Genomic DNA, 20,524 nt, shown 5'->3' with positions numbered 1-20,524 from the left:
AAGTATGTGTTATGGACAACATGTGACCGTCCAGCTGATTTTACCCTGGGGAAGAGATGCTCTGAGTGAACCAGCAGATCAACCTCAGAGGGGTCAATGATCCATCACGCAGCCTTTCTCTGTCCCATCCCCGTTTTCCAAGATGCACCTGCAGAACTAAGACAAACTCCTCCTTCCCATTCCCAGACTCAGTGGATGGTTTTTCCAGAAGAGACTCACGGCAGGCTCTGTGAATGGGGCTTTGCTCTCAGTCACATAATTACCGTGATGGCAAACAACAATTATTTACATTTCAAGTCTCTCTCTCTAACAAGAATTTCTGTAGATTTTAATGACAAACTTTTTAATTGGCTACGGCTTGTGCAGCAAGCTTTAAATTAGCATCTTGACATCTCGAGGATGGGATCCATTAGGCAACTCAAGTATATTCGCCTCATAAACCCATTAGAGAGCTGCTTCACTCTTGCTGCATTTCAGGCAGCCTGATTCACTAACTCTGGTCTAATTATAGCAAAGAAAGTGAAAACAATATTTAAACCACATTTATAAGGGAGTCTGACCAAGGTTACAAGCTAACTTAAATAAATACTTGTTCGAAAAGAAGGTTGAGCAACCAAGCATCGGCAAGGATTAAAAGTACAGCTTCATTCCTTTTTTAAAAGAGACAAATCAGAGGCCGAGGAAATGACACCGTGGCTAAGCGTGAAAGTATGAGTTCTGATCCCCCGCACCCACATAAAGAACCACGTGTGACCGCAGTCTCTGGTACTCCTAATGCTGTGGGTGGGGTCAGAGATGAGAGCCTGGCTACAGCTTAGCTGGCCACCAGCCCTTCAGGGAGAGACTGACCCATGGGGACACCCCACAGCTGCCTCGCCTTACATATTTGCATGCATACATGCACAACGCACGGAAATCAGAACCAGGCAAAGGGTGGCACGACACCAGGAGATAAAACATTGATGATCTGGGTTAAGATTCTGACCTCCACACATGCACTATGGTGTGAAAGCCCACACACATATATAAAACATACATACACATACACACGGCCAACATAATTTTTTTTTTCAAAAATACAGTTAAATTGTAAAGAACAGAATCAGAAAAAAAAATACATATGTTTCCTAAATCTCTTTGCTTTTCACAGGTACACTAGAAGGGCATGGAGTTGAGAAACTAAGGATATGGATTACATACCCACCACTCTTAACACACACGCACACACACACACACACACACCAGTTTAAAGCAGTGTATAAACTACACACCCCTGTATCAGACTGCAGCAGATAGTCCTTCTCCTGGGAAGGTGTTGACAATGTCTCAGTGTTCTAAGGTCTCAATGACAAACCAAGGTGGGATTCCAGAGAAGTCATTCAGGGGAACCAAAGAGTTTATTAGGCTTATCAACAGAGCAGTGAGTGGGGCGGCATGGGGAACAGGACTGGTGACTACACAGAAGCAGCTGCACACACAGGGCCTGCACCCACCAGGGATGATGAATCCCTGTGGCTTTGGAGACAGAAGTCCTCCCCTCAGCCCTCCCTGTCTAAATCCTCTACCCGCTCCCAGAGATCGGAGATCGCGTGCAACTAGGGCAAAGCTGCATACAACTGATTGGAAGAGCTGACAGGTGAGGGTTCAAACCCCACCCCGCCCCTGCTCACTCCTTCTATGAGGAAAAACAAGTAACCAACAGGCCTAGCCAAACTCCTGAAGGAGCTGTGGTGTCAGTGTGCCACAGGATAGTCTTATACAACAGAGATAAACACTATTCCAAAAAGCTTTAAAATAAAGGAGATTTAAATGGTTTCATATTCGAGACATAGATTTAAAAGGGAACCAAATTTAATAATAGCTAAGGTTATCTACTTTGACTTGGTTTTGAGTTTCTTCTTAATGTCAAGTTTCCAAAACTCCACTGTTTGCTAATTTTCTATATTTGATAACATTCTTAGAAAGCACATGCTTAATTTTTACCAACTGCAGGACCTGCTTGTTTAACCTGCTCTCCAAGAGACTGCTGGGATGGAGACTGTTCCCATGATGATTGGGGGAGCGACCACCGATCCTCTTTGCTTCTTTTGTAACATATTAGGGCTTGACAAGAGCAGGTCAGGGTGTGGGTTCTTTGAAAGGTGAAAAAGCGTGGGTTCTTCAAAATCCATAGTGGGATATTTTCTCAACAAATAGTAACTTTGAGATTTGCTTTCTCTTTTCTTTTCTTCGAGACAAGGTTTTAAACTATGTCCTAGGCTATCTATCCTTGGACCTGGAACTATTTAGCCCAGGCTGGCCTTAAACTCATAGCCATCCTCCTGTCTCAGTCTCCCAAGCGTGGGTTTACAGACGTAAGTCAACAAGCCTAGCTTCTTGCTCTCTTTACGCTATAATCAATGTGAACACACACGTCGCATATGCAACACAACGGAGGGATGAATGAAGAATACGATTCGATGCCTCCAATAACCACAGCTCGTTAAAAACTTGCATTTGTCTCCCCTGAGCCAAAAAAGTACTTTGTGTAGGAAAAAAAAAATTGATCGTGCCCAGGTGGCTGTAAGTGTAAATCTTTATGGAAAAAGTCACCAGAGTGTACTATCACTCACTGCTAAGTTAATTACTAGTGAGACAGATCATATACTAAGAGCTTTGGGAAGCCTGCTTTGTATTGATTGTGGTAAACAAAGAGGCCTTCGTATGAGTCAAAGCCATCCATAACATTTCAATTCTGGCCACAGAGAGACTGCAGATGTCACAGGTAACTACTGATACATTCCAGCACTTTAATACAAACAACTCTGATAGTCTAGAGACCTCAAACGGAGACAGAGACTCTAAATATATTCTGGCTCTCAGTGCATGCCTCCTAAGAAAGGTAGGTAGGTGAGAATAGAAAAACATGCTTCAAAGCCCAACCATAAAACACCCTGCACCAGTGTTCTTAGTTTTCTAGATCTGTGAAAACCAAATAGTCATGTTAAGATTTGGGGTCTTAACAAAAGCATATGAACTCTCCTCCGTGGAACACACACACACACACACACCACACACAGAGAGAGAGAGAGAGAGAGAGAGAGAGAGAGAGAGAGAGAGAGAGAGAGAGAGAGAGAGAGGAGCCTGTCACTTCACCACTGTAAAAAAACGAGCCGTTGGACTTTTGATATGGATAACTACCATGGCTCCTACAGTCTACTGTCATGACACATTTCCTGCAAAATGCCTTCCCGAATTCACTGAGGCTGGCTCTCTTCTTCAACCAAGCCTTGCACTAAAACAACTATTAATTACAACCAATTTACTGGCTATTCATAACTCAAGCATCTACTGAAAATGAAAAGGGAATGACCCAGATAGTTCCTGGGGATACAGTCTGCAGGGAGGACGTCAGAGTCTGTAGCCACTGTTTCCCTCCATCTTCGTCCCTTTGTGATCCTTTTTCAAATGTAAATTACATATGGCTGAGGCTCCCAGGGTAGCGTGTGGGCTCTTTTCTCTTGAGCTCAGTAAACATGAAATTGAACATCTTTGCTTCCTCACTTTAAGTACAAGAAAAGCCTAGAGCAAGCCGATTCAGTTCCTACAAGTGAGAGGGGATTTGAATGGATCCGAAGGCAAACTTTCATGTTTGGTTAGAGAGACAGAAGATTAAAAATAGAACTCGTGAAATGCATGCTCGGTGATAAAGTGACTTGCTACCGACTTACCAAATAAAGCACTGTGATTAGGGCTCTCAATGGTCAAATTTACTATCTGATTCTCTAGCAGAGGCAGCCAGCAAACGCTGTATACACTCCTTCCCTATATGCTACCTGCTAGGAGTGCCCACAGAGTTTTATGCTTTTATTTATTAAAGATTTTGTGTGTGTGTGTGTGTGTGTGTGTGTGTGTGTGTGTGTGTGCGCGCAGAGGGTGTTAAGATTTCTCAGAGCAGAAGTTAAAGGTAGTTAACTATAAGCCACCTCATGCAGGTAACTGGCTGACCTCAGGTCCTCGGGAAGAGCTGCCAAATGCTCTCAACTGTTAAGCATCTCTCTAGCCCCACCCCCATAGAATCTTAATAAATGGTTTATCCATCCCATAGTTGGGAACCTGAAAAATCAAACGCAGTATCTCTCTTGATCCTGGGGAGTCATTATTATTTACCTAGTAGTTCTCAAAGAGGCACTTTTCTTTTTGTGTCTTTGAGACACCGTCTCACTTGGTAGCCCAGGCTGGCCTTGAATTCATGGCACTTGTCCTATCTCTATCTCCTGCTCAAATACACTTTATAGTGCCAAAAAACCCAAGAAAACAAATGTAACATCAGAATACATAAGGATACTTACAAATAACCCAAGAAACCCAATGAGAGAACATCTGACTTCTGAAACTTTTAAGTTGCTCATCATGAGGGCTGGGGTGACGCTCAGCAGCTAAAGGCTTGCCTGCTTTTCAGGGGACCCAAGTTCAGTTCCCAGAACTCACACTGGCTGGGAGTTCCAGCCCTAGGGGACCAACTCTGGCCTCTGTGGACACCCACACTCATATGTACATAATTAAAAATAAAAAGAAAAAATTTTTGGAAGAAATAAGTTCGGAAATAAATGACTAAATACTAAGGAGCATTCCTCCCACCACATTTTCTTCTTCTTTTTTTCTAACATCCACTTCTTTATATAAGGATGGGAAGCAGACTCTGATAGCCTCAGTTTAACAAACTAGGACTAGTTCCCTCACAGGGAAAAGCTACTCACTCTAGATCCCTCCATCAGGGGCAAAGCCAGGACTAGACAGAGCACTTGGGTTGTTACCTGCTGTTATTCAAACTTAACATCTGCTCATGCTATTCTCTGGATAGTCTGCTTGCTTTGATTTTGAAGCATTCAGCCGAATCACTGAAAGGGCAGGAGTTACCCATGGGCCCTTTTACCCTTGTCCCCGTGTGCACATATGGACATTATACATATTATACAGTATAACCTGTCATATTACACACACAAGTGAAAACTTCCCTTTAATTTCCACAAATATACTTGAACAAATGTTTTCCTTGAATACACGCAACACACGTTTGCTAAATTATATGTAATGCATGAAGAATCCATCCTTGTCAATGTTGTCTCGTTTCAGTACACTAAGGTAATCATTACCATTTGGCTGTTTGGCTAACAACATGGGGAAACGTGGATCTGTTTATTTTGGGCAGTGTAGATGGTTGGAGCATAGTCTCACCCAGTAGCCAGGCTGGCCTTGAACTCAGAGAATCCTCCTGGATCAGCTTCCTAAATTCTGGAATTCCTCAGCTCAGTCACTGTTGATTAAATCAAAAGTGCTGCATGCTAAGTCCCTGTGGTTGCCAGCACCAGCCTCTGCTCCAAGCACTTGAGCATTGAAACTCACCTAACCTTCGCACCCACGTGTACATTTTCATTTACAAATGAGAAAACTGAGGCCTGGTTAGGACAAGCAACCTACCCAGAGTCACTCAGCATTAAAATGTCAGTCCTGAGGTCACACAATCTGCTGCCAGAGTCTCTGATTTACCTGCTGCTTCGTGCCACCTTTAAAACAGATCCCCAGTGAAGACAAAAAAACAAGTGTGTTCACTCTGCTTCGGAGTCTCACCCCTGTGTGGAGGAGTCACAAAGAGGCCACCTCTTTACAAATTAAGGAGGAGAAAGCCTTTCTCATTTTCTACCTTGTCCTTAACCTCGGAAGAACAGCCAAGATGCAAATAAGAAATGTGTAGTGTGCTCCCAATATGCAAAAACCTTAACATGCTAATAGGAAGACAAATTATCCCTCCATAATATAGGGAAAGGACTATGTATCACAACAGGTGCATCTAGGAGGTGTGTAACAGTCAACACAACAGCCAGGTCTAGTGACTTCCGGCTCCACTCTGCCCCATTCCATCCTCTCCAATGTTCCTGAGAAGCTGAGAAGTTCACTGTAGTCTCAAAAGATCAGCCTGAGGTCATGGCCCACCTCCCTCTAGAAAACAGTCACAGAAGACATTTCCAAAGGTGGCTCTAAAGGCTGTCACCAAACCCTGCTACTGAAGCACCTTCTGGCCAGTAACCCAATACAGACACAAAAGACACAGAATACTATTAGTGACACAGACACCACCCTTTGCCAAGCCTGCAGCTTCTGTAGTTACACTTCAACCTCTCTCGAGGTGAGAGTCAACCACGTTCAGCCACTGACACTTGTCTCAGGTGACAGTCACTTCATCTGTGATCCCAGCAAGAAGAGCAAGCCAACCCAAAGTCTTCCAACTCCCTAAAGAGCTAATTTGTTTCTAAAAGCTCTCTGAATTTTTTTTTTTATCTCTCTGTTCTTGCGTTCCTTTCAGCAGAAGGGCTTGGTCCAAAGTCTTTTAAGAACGCGTATATATTTGGGGAGAGATGGCTCAGCAGTTAAGCATTGAGTATACTGCTCTTGCAGAAGACTGGGGTTCAGTAACTAGCACCACAATGGGCAGCTCACACTGTGATTCCAGTTCCAGGAAGTCCTGATACCCTCTTCTGAACACTGCAAGTATGTGCATATAACACCTAAAAAGCACGCACGCAGGCACACACGCAAGATGGCTCAGCTTGACAATCTGTGTTGATCCCCCCAGGTCTCACACGGTAAAAGTAGAGAACTAACCCTTACAAGTTATCTTCTGACCTCCCCATGCAGGATCCCCCTCCAAAAAAAGAAAGAGATTTTAATGTTAAAAAGAATGATGTCTATATTTGTACAGTCTCAGGAAGTATATATCTGACTACATACAACTACCTTTTTAAAACCTAAGTATTATGAGAGCTTTGAATATCTGAAATTGTTAAATAAAATACCTATAAATATAAAAATACATGGTTGTTGCTTATAATATTAGTTCATAAGCTATAAATAGTAAAGTATTTTCTATAAATACAGAACAGCTGTTATTTGATTTCTGAAAGGCAAGGGCTGTATTTGGGTAGTCTAATAATACTTTTTTTTTAAATCAACAACTCTGTATTTGAAATCAGAGCATTTAAATTCGTTCCTTCAGCTTTACTTTCAGCATAAACTATGATGATCCCAATTAATTTCTCTTGTGGAATTTATTCTCATATTTTAATTTCATTAATTCCATCTCATTGTCAAAAGTTTTCTTTTATTCCACTAAACACTAAACCTTTTTTAAACCTTCAATATATTCAATAGTTAACTTTAAAGATCCAACCATAACTATATAAGCAATTCTAACATTTTTGTATCACATCTGAATTTTAAAAATTATACCCTTGTACAGTAGCATATACCTGTAATCCCAGAATGTGACACTCAGGAACGGAAGGTTATCATTAGCTACCCAGCAAGTTGAAAGCCAGCTTAGCCTTCATCACACCCTGCTTAAATATATATACATATATATATATATATATATATATATATATTTATAAATATATATATATCACACACACACACACACATATAAATAGCTGGGCAAAGGTGGTGCACACCTTTAATGTTAGAACTCGGAAGGCAGAAGGAGGTGGATCTCTGAAGGTTGAGGCCAGCCTGGTCTACAAAGAGAGTTCTAGAACAGCCAGGGCTACACGGAAAAACTCTGACTTGAAAACGCTAAATCAACCAATCAATTAACTTACTATCTGTGATCAGGCTTTACCAGATTTTTATACAGGTCACTATACACACAAAATAAGGAGCTAGAGAGCTCGCTTTGGCAGCACATAACTAAAACTGGAACAATACAGAGAAGGTTAGCATGGCTCCTGTACAAGGATGGCACACAAAACAAGGAACTAGAGAGAACTCTTGAGGTTCTTGCCATTCTTCAGAGGACCTGAGTTCAGATCCCAGTACTTCCTATCCCCTGTGACTCCAGCTCTGCCCTCTGCTGGTCTCCATGGACACTGCACTCACATGCGCACGCACACACACACACACACACACACACACAGAGCCATACACATAAATAAGAAAATAAAACTAAAAAGAAACTACTATATCAGCATATTTTACTAGGTCATTGTGTCACCGCACAAGGTCACTGTACAAGGAACAACAAATACCTTATCATGTGCTGACACCTCGATACTAGGCATACAATGGCAAGCCAAAAAGGCTGCCAGAAGCCTCCTAAGAGGGTCTACAATACGACCACATGTGTTCAGCCATACCCTTCACAGAGTCAGGCACCTTCTATGCAGCTGCTCAACTCCATCGATTGCCCTGTATTATATCTGGAAGGAGATACCACACAAAATGTTTTATAAACTATTCAACTGGCTACCGAAAATAAAATTCTCAAAATACCAGATGTTTCTCTGTATAAGCGCATAAGAGTCAAGGGTTGGAAGGGAGGAGAGGAAAGAATGTATTCTTAGAAAAATAAACTGGCTAGAAACAGCCAGGCAGAGTAAACAACTCCAAACAAGACTTTCTCAACAAGGTCTGTTTAAGCAAAGAGAGCTCATCACTCAGTGGGGGAGGTCACTTTTAACTGAATTAACTAAACCTCACCTTAACAGAAGACTCAGTGTGAAGGTCAGAGGCATCTGTAATCCCTGTCCCCATTGGATAAAAGCCCTTTGCTTCCACTACCCAACACATTCTTCAGGAAAGTCTGACAGGAGGGACAGCCATAGCACGCATTCGTTTTAAGTGGCATTTGTGGCTCTTCAGCCTTCAGGGGATGAGAGTTGCCAACAGATAGCCTCTCAAGGAAAAGGTAGTACCCACGGGCAAAATACGCCTTTAAAACAACAACAAACAAACAAAACCAATAAAACATTCTTCAGTGGGGAGTCATGAAAAATAATTATGGTTTTGCTTTGATGGGGACATTGATGAACCCACCTGTGGCTCCCCATGTCTGCAGACATAACTCAACTAAAAATGACATATCAATATGCCTTGCTGTGATGGTTTTTATATTCTTGGCCCAGGGAATGGCACTATAGAGGGTGTGGCCCTGTTGGAGTAGGTGTGTCACTGTGGGTGTGAGCTTAAGACCCTCATCCTAGCTGACTAGAAGCTAGTACTCTGCTAGTAGCCTTCAGATGAAGATGTAGAACTCTCAGCTCCTCCTGCACCATGCCTGTCTGGATGCTGCCATGTTCCCACCTTGATGATAATGGACTGAACCTCTGAACCTGTAAGCCAGCCCCACTTAAATGTTGTCCTTATAAGACTTGCCTTGGTCATGGTGTCTGTTCATAGCAGTAAAGCCCTAACTAAGACACTTGCTAAGCAGAATCTGCCCCTTAACAAGTAGCTTTTCTTCTTTCTATAGTCTAAATGACTTTTACAAATGGGACCAGGTTAGCCAACAAATAAATGGCCATTTTAGAGAAATAACCTTTGATGGTATTAGCTGAAGGACCACCAGTTACAGTTGGCGTGGGATGTAAGGAAACCCCTCCCTTTCCCCAGTGGGTATGTTAGATTATTACCTCTCAGCAGGGCTGGAGAGAAGGCTCCGTAGTGAAGAGCACTTATTGCTCTTGCAGAGGACCCAGCTTTGGTTCCTCATATCCACACAATGGCTTACCACCATCTATAACTCCAGTTCCAGGGGATCCAGACAATTTTCTGGCCTCCACCCAGGACCAAGCACATTCGTGTGGAGCAGTTACATACACGAAAGCAAAACACTCGTACCCATAAAATAACAAAAATAAATAAATAAATAAAACGTATTTTTGGAATAGTAGGGATTAAACCAAGGCTTCGTATGTTTTGGGCAGGTGCTCTCTCTACCACTGAGCTATACCCTGCCCCTAGGGACATTTCCATTTCTCACTCTCAGACACAGTCCAAGGAGTGTAAGAAACACATAACTGTGCATCTGCCCTGGAATAGTGGAGAAGAGACAGCAAGGGAGTCTGATAGAAGCTGAGGGGCCCTCACTGACGTCCTCACCAAAAGATAAATTCAGAGTACTGGCTGAGCACCCATAATCCAAAATCTGAAGTGCTCCAGAAATCCCTAACTTTTTAATTTTTTTTTTTTCACACTAGCGATCACAACTCCAGGACTTGTGGATGTAAAGCACCTGTTCTAGAGTTGGGCCGTATCTCCAGCGTCAGGCACCTGGCCTCATGGGCTACAGGTCACAGTTATGATGCAGGCACATGGCTGGGGCTGGAGGTCAGGAGGAGGGCATTAGCCTCACAAAGATGAAGTGTTATATTCAATCCCCAGGACTGCCAAAAGACTAAAAATAGTGTGAGCCCAGGTATGGTGGCACATGCCTTTGATCCCAGCACAGGGGAGTTCAAGGTCAGCTTGGGATCTTAGCACATAAAGGCATCTTTGTGAGTTTGAGGCCAGTCTGGTCTACTCGGAGTTCCAACCCTGCCAGGGCTACACAGTGAGACTCTGTCTTCTAAAAAACCTGCCTTCAGGGTCTGTGTGGTAAATGTGAACATAAATGTGTCATAGTCAGACATGGCCTCCATTCCTATCTCGTTTTGCACACAAGCAAACATCTAAAGATTTGAGAAAAAAAAATCCAAACTTTGAGACACTTCCGGTCCTAAGCATTTTGGTTTAGACTCAGCTGGCATTATCTTTTTTATTTTCCTGCCCTGTAACTAGGTGGAAACAAACAATTAAGGAAGTTCAATCATCCACTCGTGAGTTCCTCCTTCTTCTGTGGGAGCTGACCATACGGCAATAAACTCGAAAGCAGGTTTTGAATAGTTATGGTTTTCCTAGAAATGCTGAGAAGACATTTGGAGAAGCAGCGAGAATCTGAAGAGGAAAATGGCGTCTGGGGGTGGGAACCGGTGAGCCTCTCTGTTGTGACGAGCCAGTCAGGATGAGGAGGCGTGGACTGTGTCTGGCGGATGGGTGTGGCAGGACCCTCCATAGCACATGGACCCCAACCAAGCCCTGGGAGCAACCACACCAGGAAAGTGGAGGGCTGGAAATGTGCATCTACATGTGAGCTTCAGGGAACCATTCTGCCCAATAAATCCCCCTTCCCTCTGGGCTTCCATAAGTTAGAAGAAAAAACCCAGGCAGCCAGGCAGCCTGTCCACTCAACTGGGAGGGGGAGGGGAAAGGGAAAGGGGAGGGGAAGGGGAAGGGGAAGGGGAAGGGGAGGAAAGGGAAATAGAAAAGGAAAGCTGTTTGAGGCTGAGGATGTATCTCAATGGAGACGTGCATCCAGGATGTGCAAACTTCAGGATTCAATCCCCAGCATAAGAGAGAAGGCGGGACGGGAGAGTGAAGGAGCACAAGACAAAGTGAGCATGCTCAAGAACAGAGACGAGAGGACAGTATTGTATTGGGTGGAGAGGTTTTTACAAGTGCTTCACCAATGACTCAGGTCCCAGAAACCATCTGGGTGGTGGCAGCATTCAATACCCTGATGCTGGCGGTGGCTACCGGGTGCACTCAACTGAAAGAACTCAAGAAGGCCACCCTTGAATGGGTGTGTTTTAGCTTAGGTAAATTATACGTTAATAAAGTTGGGTTGAAAGTCTATTATCCAGGACCTAATTATTCAGGTTGGGGCATGTCAGCTCCATTAACTCCTTTCAATCGGTTTAAACTGCCTGCACTGTAGCTGCCCCATTAATTCTTATAGAACATAAAAGTTAAAAAAAAGTAAATTCCAATGATGCTTAGGTAAGTCTACTTTTCTAGTTTTCACAAGCTGTGATCAGTTGCTGGCCTGCAAAGGTAGTCTAATAAATCTTATCTGTGACTCGTAAAAGTTGACATCATCAGCTGAGGTATGGCTCGCTGTATCTCATAGTCTATACTATAGGAAGACGGTGATGATGGTCGTCATCATCATCATAAATTACTGAGTGAGCTACTGGGGTAAAATAAAAGGAAAAAATGTATAAAATCTATGGAAGTATCAGTTATTATAAGAAATAAAATGTGGGGTGGGGGACAGGTGGTCCACAGAGTTACAGCCATGCTGCTTTCTCGAAGGGGAAGAAGCATTTTCAGGAACTGATGGGAAGTAAATAGAAGCAGGCAGATGACACTCTAGGCAAATTTTGCATGCACATTGATACGTAGGGGATACTGCCATCTGTACAGCTCCAGATCTAGCTCTATTTAATCCCATCTAAGTGTGTTTTAGAAAACACTTTCTAGGAATTACAGAGCTATCCACTGAAGCTCGTGCGCCCTCAATGAACGGCTTCCTGGGATCCTTGATTAACTTCCTCTTAACACTTCTTCATGCTGTGTTGGATCTATCTAAGTCATGCTGAATCTTTAGCTATTTAGACAAATATAACTTGGTGATAAAGAAATGTCATTGTCATCACAATGGGTGGTACACTGTGACGTCCCCGCCCTTGGGAGGCTGAGGAAGGAAGGTTTTAAGTTCAAGAAGAGTGTGGGCAATTTAGTCAGACTCTGCCTAACACTAAGAATCAATCATAGGGAGAACTCACTAGTGGAATGTTTCTGTAGCATCCATCTATATTCAATCCCTAGTACTGAAAAGAGATGGAAGAACATGGGGAGAGGGAAAGAGAGAGGAGGAAGAAATGTGTCCACTGAGGCCAGGCACACAAATCCTCTGAAACTTGACTATCCAAGAACAGCATTCAAATATGAAAACAATGTGGGGAGACTAGAGCTCTTGTCCCTTGTCACATCTCCAGCAGGCCATTTCAAAGCCAGCACTTTGGCAATTATTCAGAGAACCCAGACTTCTGGTTCCTGGTCTTTACAAAATATCACATAACTTTCACTGAGTCAAAAGTTCCATTCTCTTTTTAGCAGCAGGAAAGGGGGAAAATATTACAAGTGACTCAAAACAAAGCTATCCGAGTGTGCATCGTTAGAGGGTGTTTCCAGGGTAACCCAAGATGCCTTCAATGCTGACTCTCAGGACTGACCCAGCATAGAGCTTGGTTGGCCCTGTTCATTTATTTTAGACCGTTATAGTAATAGATACACTCATTTTAGCACTAACTTTAAATTAATGTAATAATGCAAACTCAACAAATTAAAAGGCACCAATCTGAGCCCAAAGAAGTGGCAGGTTAAGACACCTGTTGCCAAGCCTGACATCTATGTTCAATCCCTGGGATGCAAGTGGTGAACACTGTCCTCTGACCTCCACAGGTGTGCCATAGTACACACACACACACACACACACACACACACACACATGCACACGTAAATTAATGTAATTTTTACAAAAAGTGCTAGTTTGGTACAGGGTTAAAATTTTATACCTACATAGGTGAAAAAAACAGAGGTGAAGCTAAAATAAAAACTATCTGTATTAACTCATGAAAATTATGAATGAAAACCATCAGTGTTCTATGAATGAAACCATCAATGTTAACTCATGAAAATTATGTGTAATTTTTTTTCATTTCCTCTAAGGTGGTCCCACACTACAACCTGGGTATACACGGGAAATGGCCTGGTGTACACATCTGGAGTTTGTTTCTTGTTTTGTTTTCTCCCCACTAAAAGGATTTTTTTTTTTTTTTTTTAAACAGTAAGTATTCAGGACTGTGGAACATGGTTTTTTGACAGTGAATAAATCAAAAGTTCTGAGGACTAGCTAGAGGAACACAATTAAGAACACACTCAAGCTGGGCACAGTAAGGTCACCTGAACCCCGGCACTTGGGAGAATCAGGAGCCCAATGTCATTAGTCTTGGCTATGTAGTGAGTTCAAGGCCAGCCTAAGCTATATGGGACTCTGTCTCAAAAATGAAGAGGAGAAGAGGAAGAGGGGAGAGAAGGAAGGAGAGGGGAGGAAGAGGGAGAGGAGGAGGAAGGAAGAGAAGAAGAGGAGGAAGTGACACAGGATGGAGGGCAGGAGAAGGACAGAGAAAGGAAGGACTAGACCAAGAGTCTTGTGGGCCAAGAATAACGAAAAATAAATAAATACACCCCCAAAAAAATACTTAAATAAAGGAGAGGGTGACTAATAAACAGAGCACCTGTGACATCTACTCTAAATATACAACATGCCTGGGGCGTCTACATGGACCAGGCACAGTCACCTGACTGCATCCTCCTACCTTGATAATTGTGAGAGGTAATTTCAAGGAATCTTTGTTCCCATCGTTCCACCACTTGTGTAATCCCCCTGTCGTAGGGCTCCAACTTGCAAGCAGAATCGGTCACTAAAGTAGCTGCCACTGAGCGCTCTAGCTAGCTGACTTGAAGTTACAGGGGACAGCATGGGGAGTGGAAGCAGCTCACCCAAGGTCACCCAGCTTCGGTAAGGTCAAGTACTGAGAGTCTCACCTAGGTGGTCCAGTTCCTGGCTAGTGTTCCTAACACTAGCAGGCAACAAAAAACTGAACAGTCTATCAGGACCTAGCCTGGCCTGGCAGCTGCTGGGCTCCCTTGTGGTACGAATACTTTCTCAGAAGCAAGGCAGTCTGAAGGGGAAAGTTTGTGGACATGAGATACTACCACAAGAGTGAGAGAAAACGTCAACAAGATGGACCTGTGCTCAGACTAAACCTCCAGCAGAGTTCCTAGAGGCTGTACACATAGCAACCATTTCCAGAGCTTTAAGAAAGGAGTTGTGCATCCCAGTGGTATAAATTACTACACACCAACCAGGAAATGTATTAAAGTGTTGACAGTCTGATGAGAAAAGCATATTTTATCTCTAACCTACATGTTGTAAGTTTTCAAAGGTGAATAGCTGTCGTGTTTATAATGAGAATAAACGACATAAAAAACAAAAAAGTTGCTTAAGCAAAGAAGGGGGGGGGTGGAGAGAGAAAAGGATGATAGGGGCCGTTTCCCCTGCACAGGCAGATGTTAACTATGACAACCTAAAAAGCTACAGACATCATTAGGATTAAGCATAATAATAGCAACAACAGCAGACTGCGTGCAGGAAACCACAATTTGACCCCCCAACCACACAAACAACGACAGAACTAGAGCCATTTTATTCATCGGTCATTTATTCAGTCATTTAAAAAGTGCTCAGGATAAGAGAAGACAGAGAGAACCCAACTCAATCACCCAGAAAGAATGGGAAACCAAATTTGTCTCAGGCAGAGAGAAACAATAAAAAACATTGTAACAAAGATCCTGTAGCTCCCAGGAGCCAAGACACCTGCTTAGGCTCCCAGGTTACACCAGTGTCCGGGCTGCCACTGGCTACTATTTCCTAGCAACTTTTACTTCCCAGAGCGCTAGGTGTGGTGCAGTTTCCTGCTCTCAGCTGGCCAGCCACAATCGTCTGCCCTCCTGCTGTGACTTCCAGCCGTGGGACTATGCTCACATTTGGCAACCACTGTATGATGTATCACCAGTGACTTACTGTCAGGGGCTCATTAAATAAAATGTAAAGCTGTGCGTGACCAACTCTGTAAAGCATTGATAAAGACTTGACAAAGTCTATCAAGACCTTTCTTAAAGACCCAAATACCAACAGATTCTAAGTTATCCCTGCAGCATGCCACTCTCATGGGACTTCCAGGCCAATGTACACTCTTGGACCCCAGGTTGAGAATTTTCCTCAATGCTGAGAATGACCAGGAGATCGAAAGTTCAGGAACATCAGGGTCCACATGCTCCAGACAGGAACACAAAGATTTGACAAGCTTGCTTTCCAAGTACATATACAGCAGAGATCCAACTGCCACTTGGGAACTGTAGGGTGGGGTGCCCAGAGATGCCCCCCCCCCCAAGAGGAAGATGGCCATGATACTCACAGACAACAACTCTGGGCGATGCTACCTGGAGATGCTAACAACTGGCCAGTGTCTCTTTCCTCTCAATGCTTTCCCGCTCTTCCCATGGCAAGGGAGGCTCACAGGAATGTCCAAGGCAGAGTGGTATAGCCCCTGCCCCAACAAGACTGAGACCACACAACACCCCTAGGTCAGAAAGCGACACAGACTCAGGGGCACTCCTGGACATGAATTCCTGGTTTCATGACTTTGCCTAGAGCACAATTCTCTCCCATAAGTTCCTGTATAAACCTCAAGAGAAGGCTGCCATGTAGACCGTGTAGTCAGTAAACCTTTACAATGTGAACTGCCAAAGACTTCGTGACCTTTTGGCTGAATAACCATCACTTATGTCATGGGGTGCTAAGCAGTGACAGCCTCTGCCTGTCGGCCCAAAGCAGTGACTGTCAATGGGATTAGGCTCTAGAACCATGCTTGTACTGCCATGTTCCAGCCAGCTCAGTGCGGGAGAGCGTGCCAAGCATGCACACATCCCTGGATCTAACCCCCAGTACCGCCAAAGGCTCAGGGAGGCACAGTCACCAGCCTTCCACACTGCTACGATCCCAAAAGCCACACGACAGCACAGAGTCGTTATTATGTAATAATCTAATGCAGAAATTAGAGGCTTCAGAAGGCCCACACTCAGATGAAGAACCGCAGTGACAGTCTGAGGATCACCACACCGCAGACCTGCGGTCCCGGGCACAGCATCGGCAGGGCCTACTGTACTTCATCACAAAGCATCTAGAAAAGACACCTACTATGCACGTCATGTTCCAATTGCTGGAAGAAAAGGAAAACAGAAGAGACTCTCTCTGCCAGCAGTTCTAAGAGGGGACTCTTCTCTCATAGAACAGGTTACTGTCTTTTATTCAAGCAACAGGGCTTGGCCATGTGGCTGAAGGGGTGCAGCAATGTTCAAATAAGTGGGTGCATGGATATTTAGTGGCTCTACCTATCTGCTCAGTATTCCCACGTGACTCTGGTGCTAACCCTAACATAAAGAATTCAGCAAATAATGGGCTTGGGGGAGGGGCTCCCATCACTAACCTCCGTGGCCACAGCTAGCCACAACCCCACTGTGTCAGTCAGAGATTCCGGTTTGATTAATTTGGTTTTGACAGCCAGTCATCAAAGCAGACAAACTGTGGGAGGCACATAAGCTCCTTTACTTCCACACCACCATGGGATCTCCTCTCAGAATCTGGCCGTGCAAACACAGCCATGTGTCCATCCCCATGACGTGCCCAGACTGGATTCTGACAGGCTCTGGTTGGCCACTACTTAGTAAGGATGATGTTTAAGGCTTTCTCTTTCTGATCTGAAACCCAGGGTCACCTAAGGCATACTGCAGCCGCCTCATTCTGTTAGCGGCAGGACCAGGCACAAGCCGGCCTCGCTTCCCAGAGCCAGACCTCTCAGCCTTAATTACTCGTCCTTCCATGTCCACCCTCTACCCTCTACCCTAACTCCCCATCTTGTTCTTTCTTTGCTTCCAAGGTGAAAGGGAGGGGCAACAGCTCAGTGAGAGAAAGGGACAAACCGAAGAGCCAGACATCTGGTCTATCCCTTAGGTTTCTTTTGCTGTGATAAACCCATGAACAGAAGCAGCTTGGGTACGAAAAGGGTTGATTTCTGTTTACAGCTGATGGTCCTTCATGAAGGGAAGTCAGAGCAAGAGCCTGGAGGCAGGAGCTGATGCTGAGGCCATGGAGGAGCCCAGCGTATTGGCTTGCTCCTCATGGCTTGCTCAGTTTTCTTAAACCTCCGAGGACCTCTTGCCCAAGAGTGGCACCTCCCTCAGTGGCCCTCCCACATCTATTTAACCAAGAAAATTCCCCCACAGACTTGCCTTCGGGCCCATCTGACAGAGGTATTTTCTCAGCTGAGGTTCGCTCTTCCCATATGATCTAGCTTGTGTCAAGTTAACAAAAACAAAACAAAAACAAACAAGCGAAAATACTAGCCAGTACACCTGGGCTCCTCAAGCTTGAATGCAGCCAAGATGCTGCACATGGCCACCACATGCATGCGTAGAGTACTCTGAAAACCAGCCAGGCTGCCACGGTGCGCTGAAATTTCCCCTGCACCATCTTTGGTGCAGCGTCCCCACACCCCGGCTTCATTCTTTATGCACACACATAGAATGCTTCTTCCCACAGGTTGATGCAGGTTCCAGATACAAGTTCTTCAAAAAATGGATGACTGCCAACCACCCAAGAGACAGGGAACACCCATACATAAAGAGTTCCCTCTCACAGCACACTGTGCCCGTTCAAGGGAGCCGTGTGCAAAGTATCTTATCAGCTGAGAAGTGGGATACGCCTGACTGAAGACCAAGAGGGAAGTCATTAAAATGCATGCACGCTGAGAGCTAGAGACAAGGCTGGGTGGCTAAGCCACATCTGGGGGCTAACAATCACCTGGAGGTCCAGCTCCAGAGGGATCCAGTGCCCCTAGCCTCCACATGCACCAGCACCCAGTCAGTATATTCCCATACACATAATTAAGAATAACAAAACAAGTCATTTTTTTTAAAGGCATGCCTCATTTGAATTGAAAGGTCATCAGAAAACACCTACAGATAAAACCATGAGACTCTATTTATTTGGAGGCAGGGTCTCACTGTAAAGCCTAAGCTGGCCCTGAACTGGCAGCAACTCCCCTGCCTTAGTTTCCCCTGGGGCTAGAATTACAGTAAGTGCCACACTGCACTTCCCTAAGACTTTTTTTTTAATTGCTATTTTTAGGTACTAGAGAGGAACTTCTTTGCTTAAACCTGAAATGAATAAGAAGCCACAGGAGAAGCAAAGCTGGGTCAGCCATCCTTGAGTGTCCCAAGGAAGTAAAAATAACACACGCCTGTCTCAGAGTCCTCTTCTGTCTGTATCCCCATTTTCCCACACAGCCCTAGAAACTGAGGCACAGTGCGTGAGTCAAGTCAAGGTTTTGTCCAGATTTTCCAGCTAGAGTGTGGTAGACTCAGACCCAGAGAAGCGGCTTGCCTCCCAAGTCGACACTGCATGTGGTAAGGAGGACTATGAACACCGTCCAACTTAGAACTATAAAGTTGCTTATTCTGTATGGATATTTTTATAATTACTGTGTGGTTGTCAAGGGTCATATCTGTACGTGACACTCTTGCCACACAATGACTGGAGTTTAGACATGGCTCCAGGGTCTATGCTAATGTGCAACTGTGCCACACACGTCGCACATGCCATAGCATAAAGCTGATTACTTACATCCCAGTCTATATGGCAACACTGCAAAAGACAAACATGGAGTTTCTCCTTATGGGGTAAGGATGCAGGTCCAGATGCAGATTAAGCATCTGAAAATCTAAGATCCCACATATTCCAAAACACAAAACTTTTCCAGGACACCTGTGTCCCAAGTAGGAAAGTCCCATGAGACAGGTCACAAGCAGCTCAGATGTTTGCTGAAAATATTGCATTGCTACCTGCAAGCTACGTGTATAAAGTATAGATGAAACAAATCACTTTAGTGTTTAGACCTGGGCCGAATCCCCATGCCACCTCGTCACGTGTACACAAATATTCCACAGTTTGACAAAGTCAAGGGCTGAAATGCTTCTGGCCCCAAGCATTTTCACCAGGGATGCTCAACCTGTCCAGGGTAGCTTACAATAATTCAAATCTTTAAAAAATTCTGCTTAAGGTAACTTCGCAAATGATAGATTTACTCAATGTGTCAAATTACACAGAGAAAGATAGTCTGCTGTTTAGAAAATCCAATGTCGGGCTAGGGATATGGCTCAGTGTGGCAAGGAACTACCAGGTGGATGACCGTGGTTCAGTCCCTCAAATGCAAAGAGAGAACTGAGTTTTTTAGACTGTCTTCTATCACACTTACACAGTGCATGGACACTTACACAGAAAAATAAACAAGAAATGTAAAATTGTAAAATAAAATCCAATATAGATCAAAATACAGGCAATTCCTTGGTCAGTTTTTGTCTGTCTGTTTGCTTGCTTGCCTTTGTTTTGTTTTTAAACCTGGGCTGGCCTCCAACTTCTAGGTTCTAGCAATCCTCCTGTTTCAGCCTCCTGAATTCGTGGGACCATAGACACTCACCACCGCATCCTACTGGCCAATGTTTTAAGCCAGTAAAATCCTATAGCCATCTGTGCTCTGGAGTAGCCAGAGGGCCCATAGAATCCAAGAAACTCAAAATTCTTCTTGTCATTAAAGTAAACTTCAGAGACATCAGGGCATCCAACTGCAGACCACTGTCCAAGGTAACCTATACTAATGTTCCCTTCAGTCTCCAGGAGATAAGAAAAATGAATGTGTCAAATTTTTCAATAAAAGGGGGTAGGCATAGTGACACACATCTTGGAAGACACTTGGGAGACAGAGGGAGATGATCTCTGAGTTCAAGGCTGGCCTGGCCTATGCACTGAGTTCCAGGACAGCCAGGACTAGGTAGACATCATATCTCAAAAAAATAAAAATTTAAAAAAAAAAAAAATATATATATATATATATATATATATATAAATTTTAAAATTCAATAAAAGTAAAAAAGCCAATGTTCAGTTCTGAGGTTATCCCCTTCCCCTGGTACCAAGTTTCCCCTCAGTTAGGGAGGTCTCAAGACAAATGGCGATTGTGTCTTAATGCTGCTTATTTGGAAGGATTTAAGAGAAGTTAGAAAACTCTTATGTTTTATTTCTAGTGGTTTGGGGTTATTATTTTGTTTTGTTTTCATTCTCAGGTCTGAAAACCTAGGATAGCTGGATGTTAATCCTGGGGGAGAAAATAACTGTCTAAATAATGACATGGCTAGAGAATACTAAAAAGAA

The 20,524-nt window shown here is 43.9% G+C and overlaps 1 protein-coding gene and 1 non-coding gene across 7 annotated transcripts in view; one reads left to right on the top strand and one right to left on the bottom strand.

Annotated features, from left to right (window-relative positions):
* Kif13a (kinesin family member 13A) overlaps positions 1-20,524 on the bottom strand; it is a 181,131-nt gene that overhangs the window by 147,389 nt on the left and 13,218 nt on the right. The gene's annotated exons all lie outside the window — the stretch shown is intronic.
* Positions 7,702-7,805, top strand: LOC117714491 (U6 spliceosomal RNA). Its single transcript, XR_004607563.1, has one exon. It is a non-coding gene; the product is annotated as a U6 spliceosomal RNA (small nuclear RNA).

Source organism: Arvicanthis niloticus, chromosome 8, assembly GCF_011762505.2.
Source record: "Arvicanthis niloticus isolate mArvNil1 chromosome 8, mArvNil1.pat.X, whole genome shotgun sequence".
Taxonomy (NCBI): domain Eukaryota; kingdom Metazoa; phylum Chordata; class Mammalia; order Rodentia; family Muridae; genus Arvicanthis; species Arvicanthis niloticus.
Note: the sequence above shows the minus strand (reverse complement) of the source record. Positions and strands in the feature narration are given on the sequence as shown.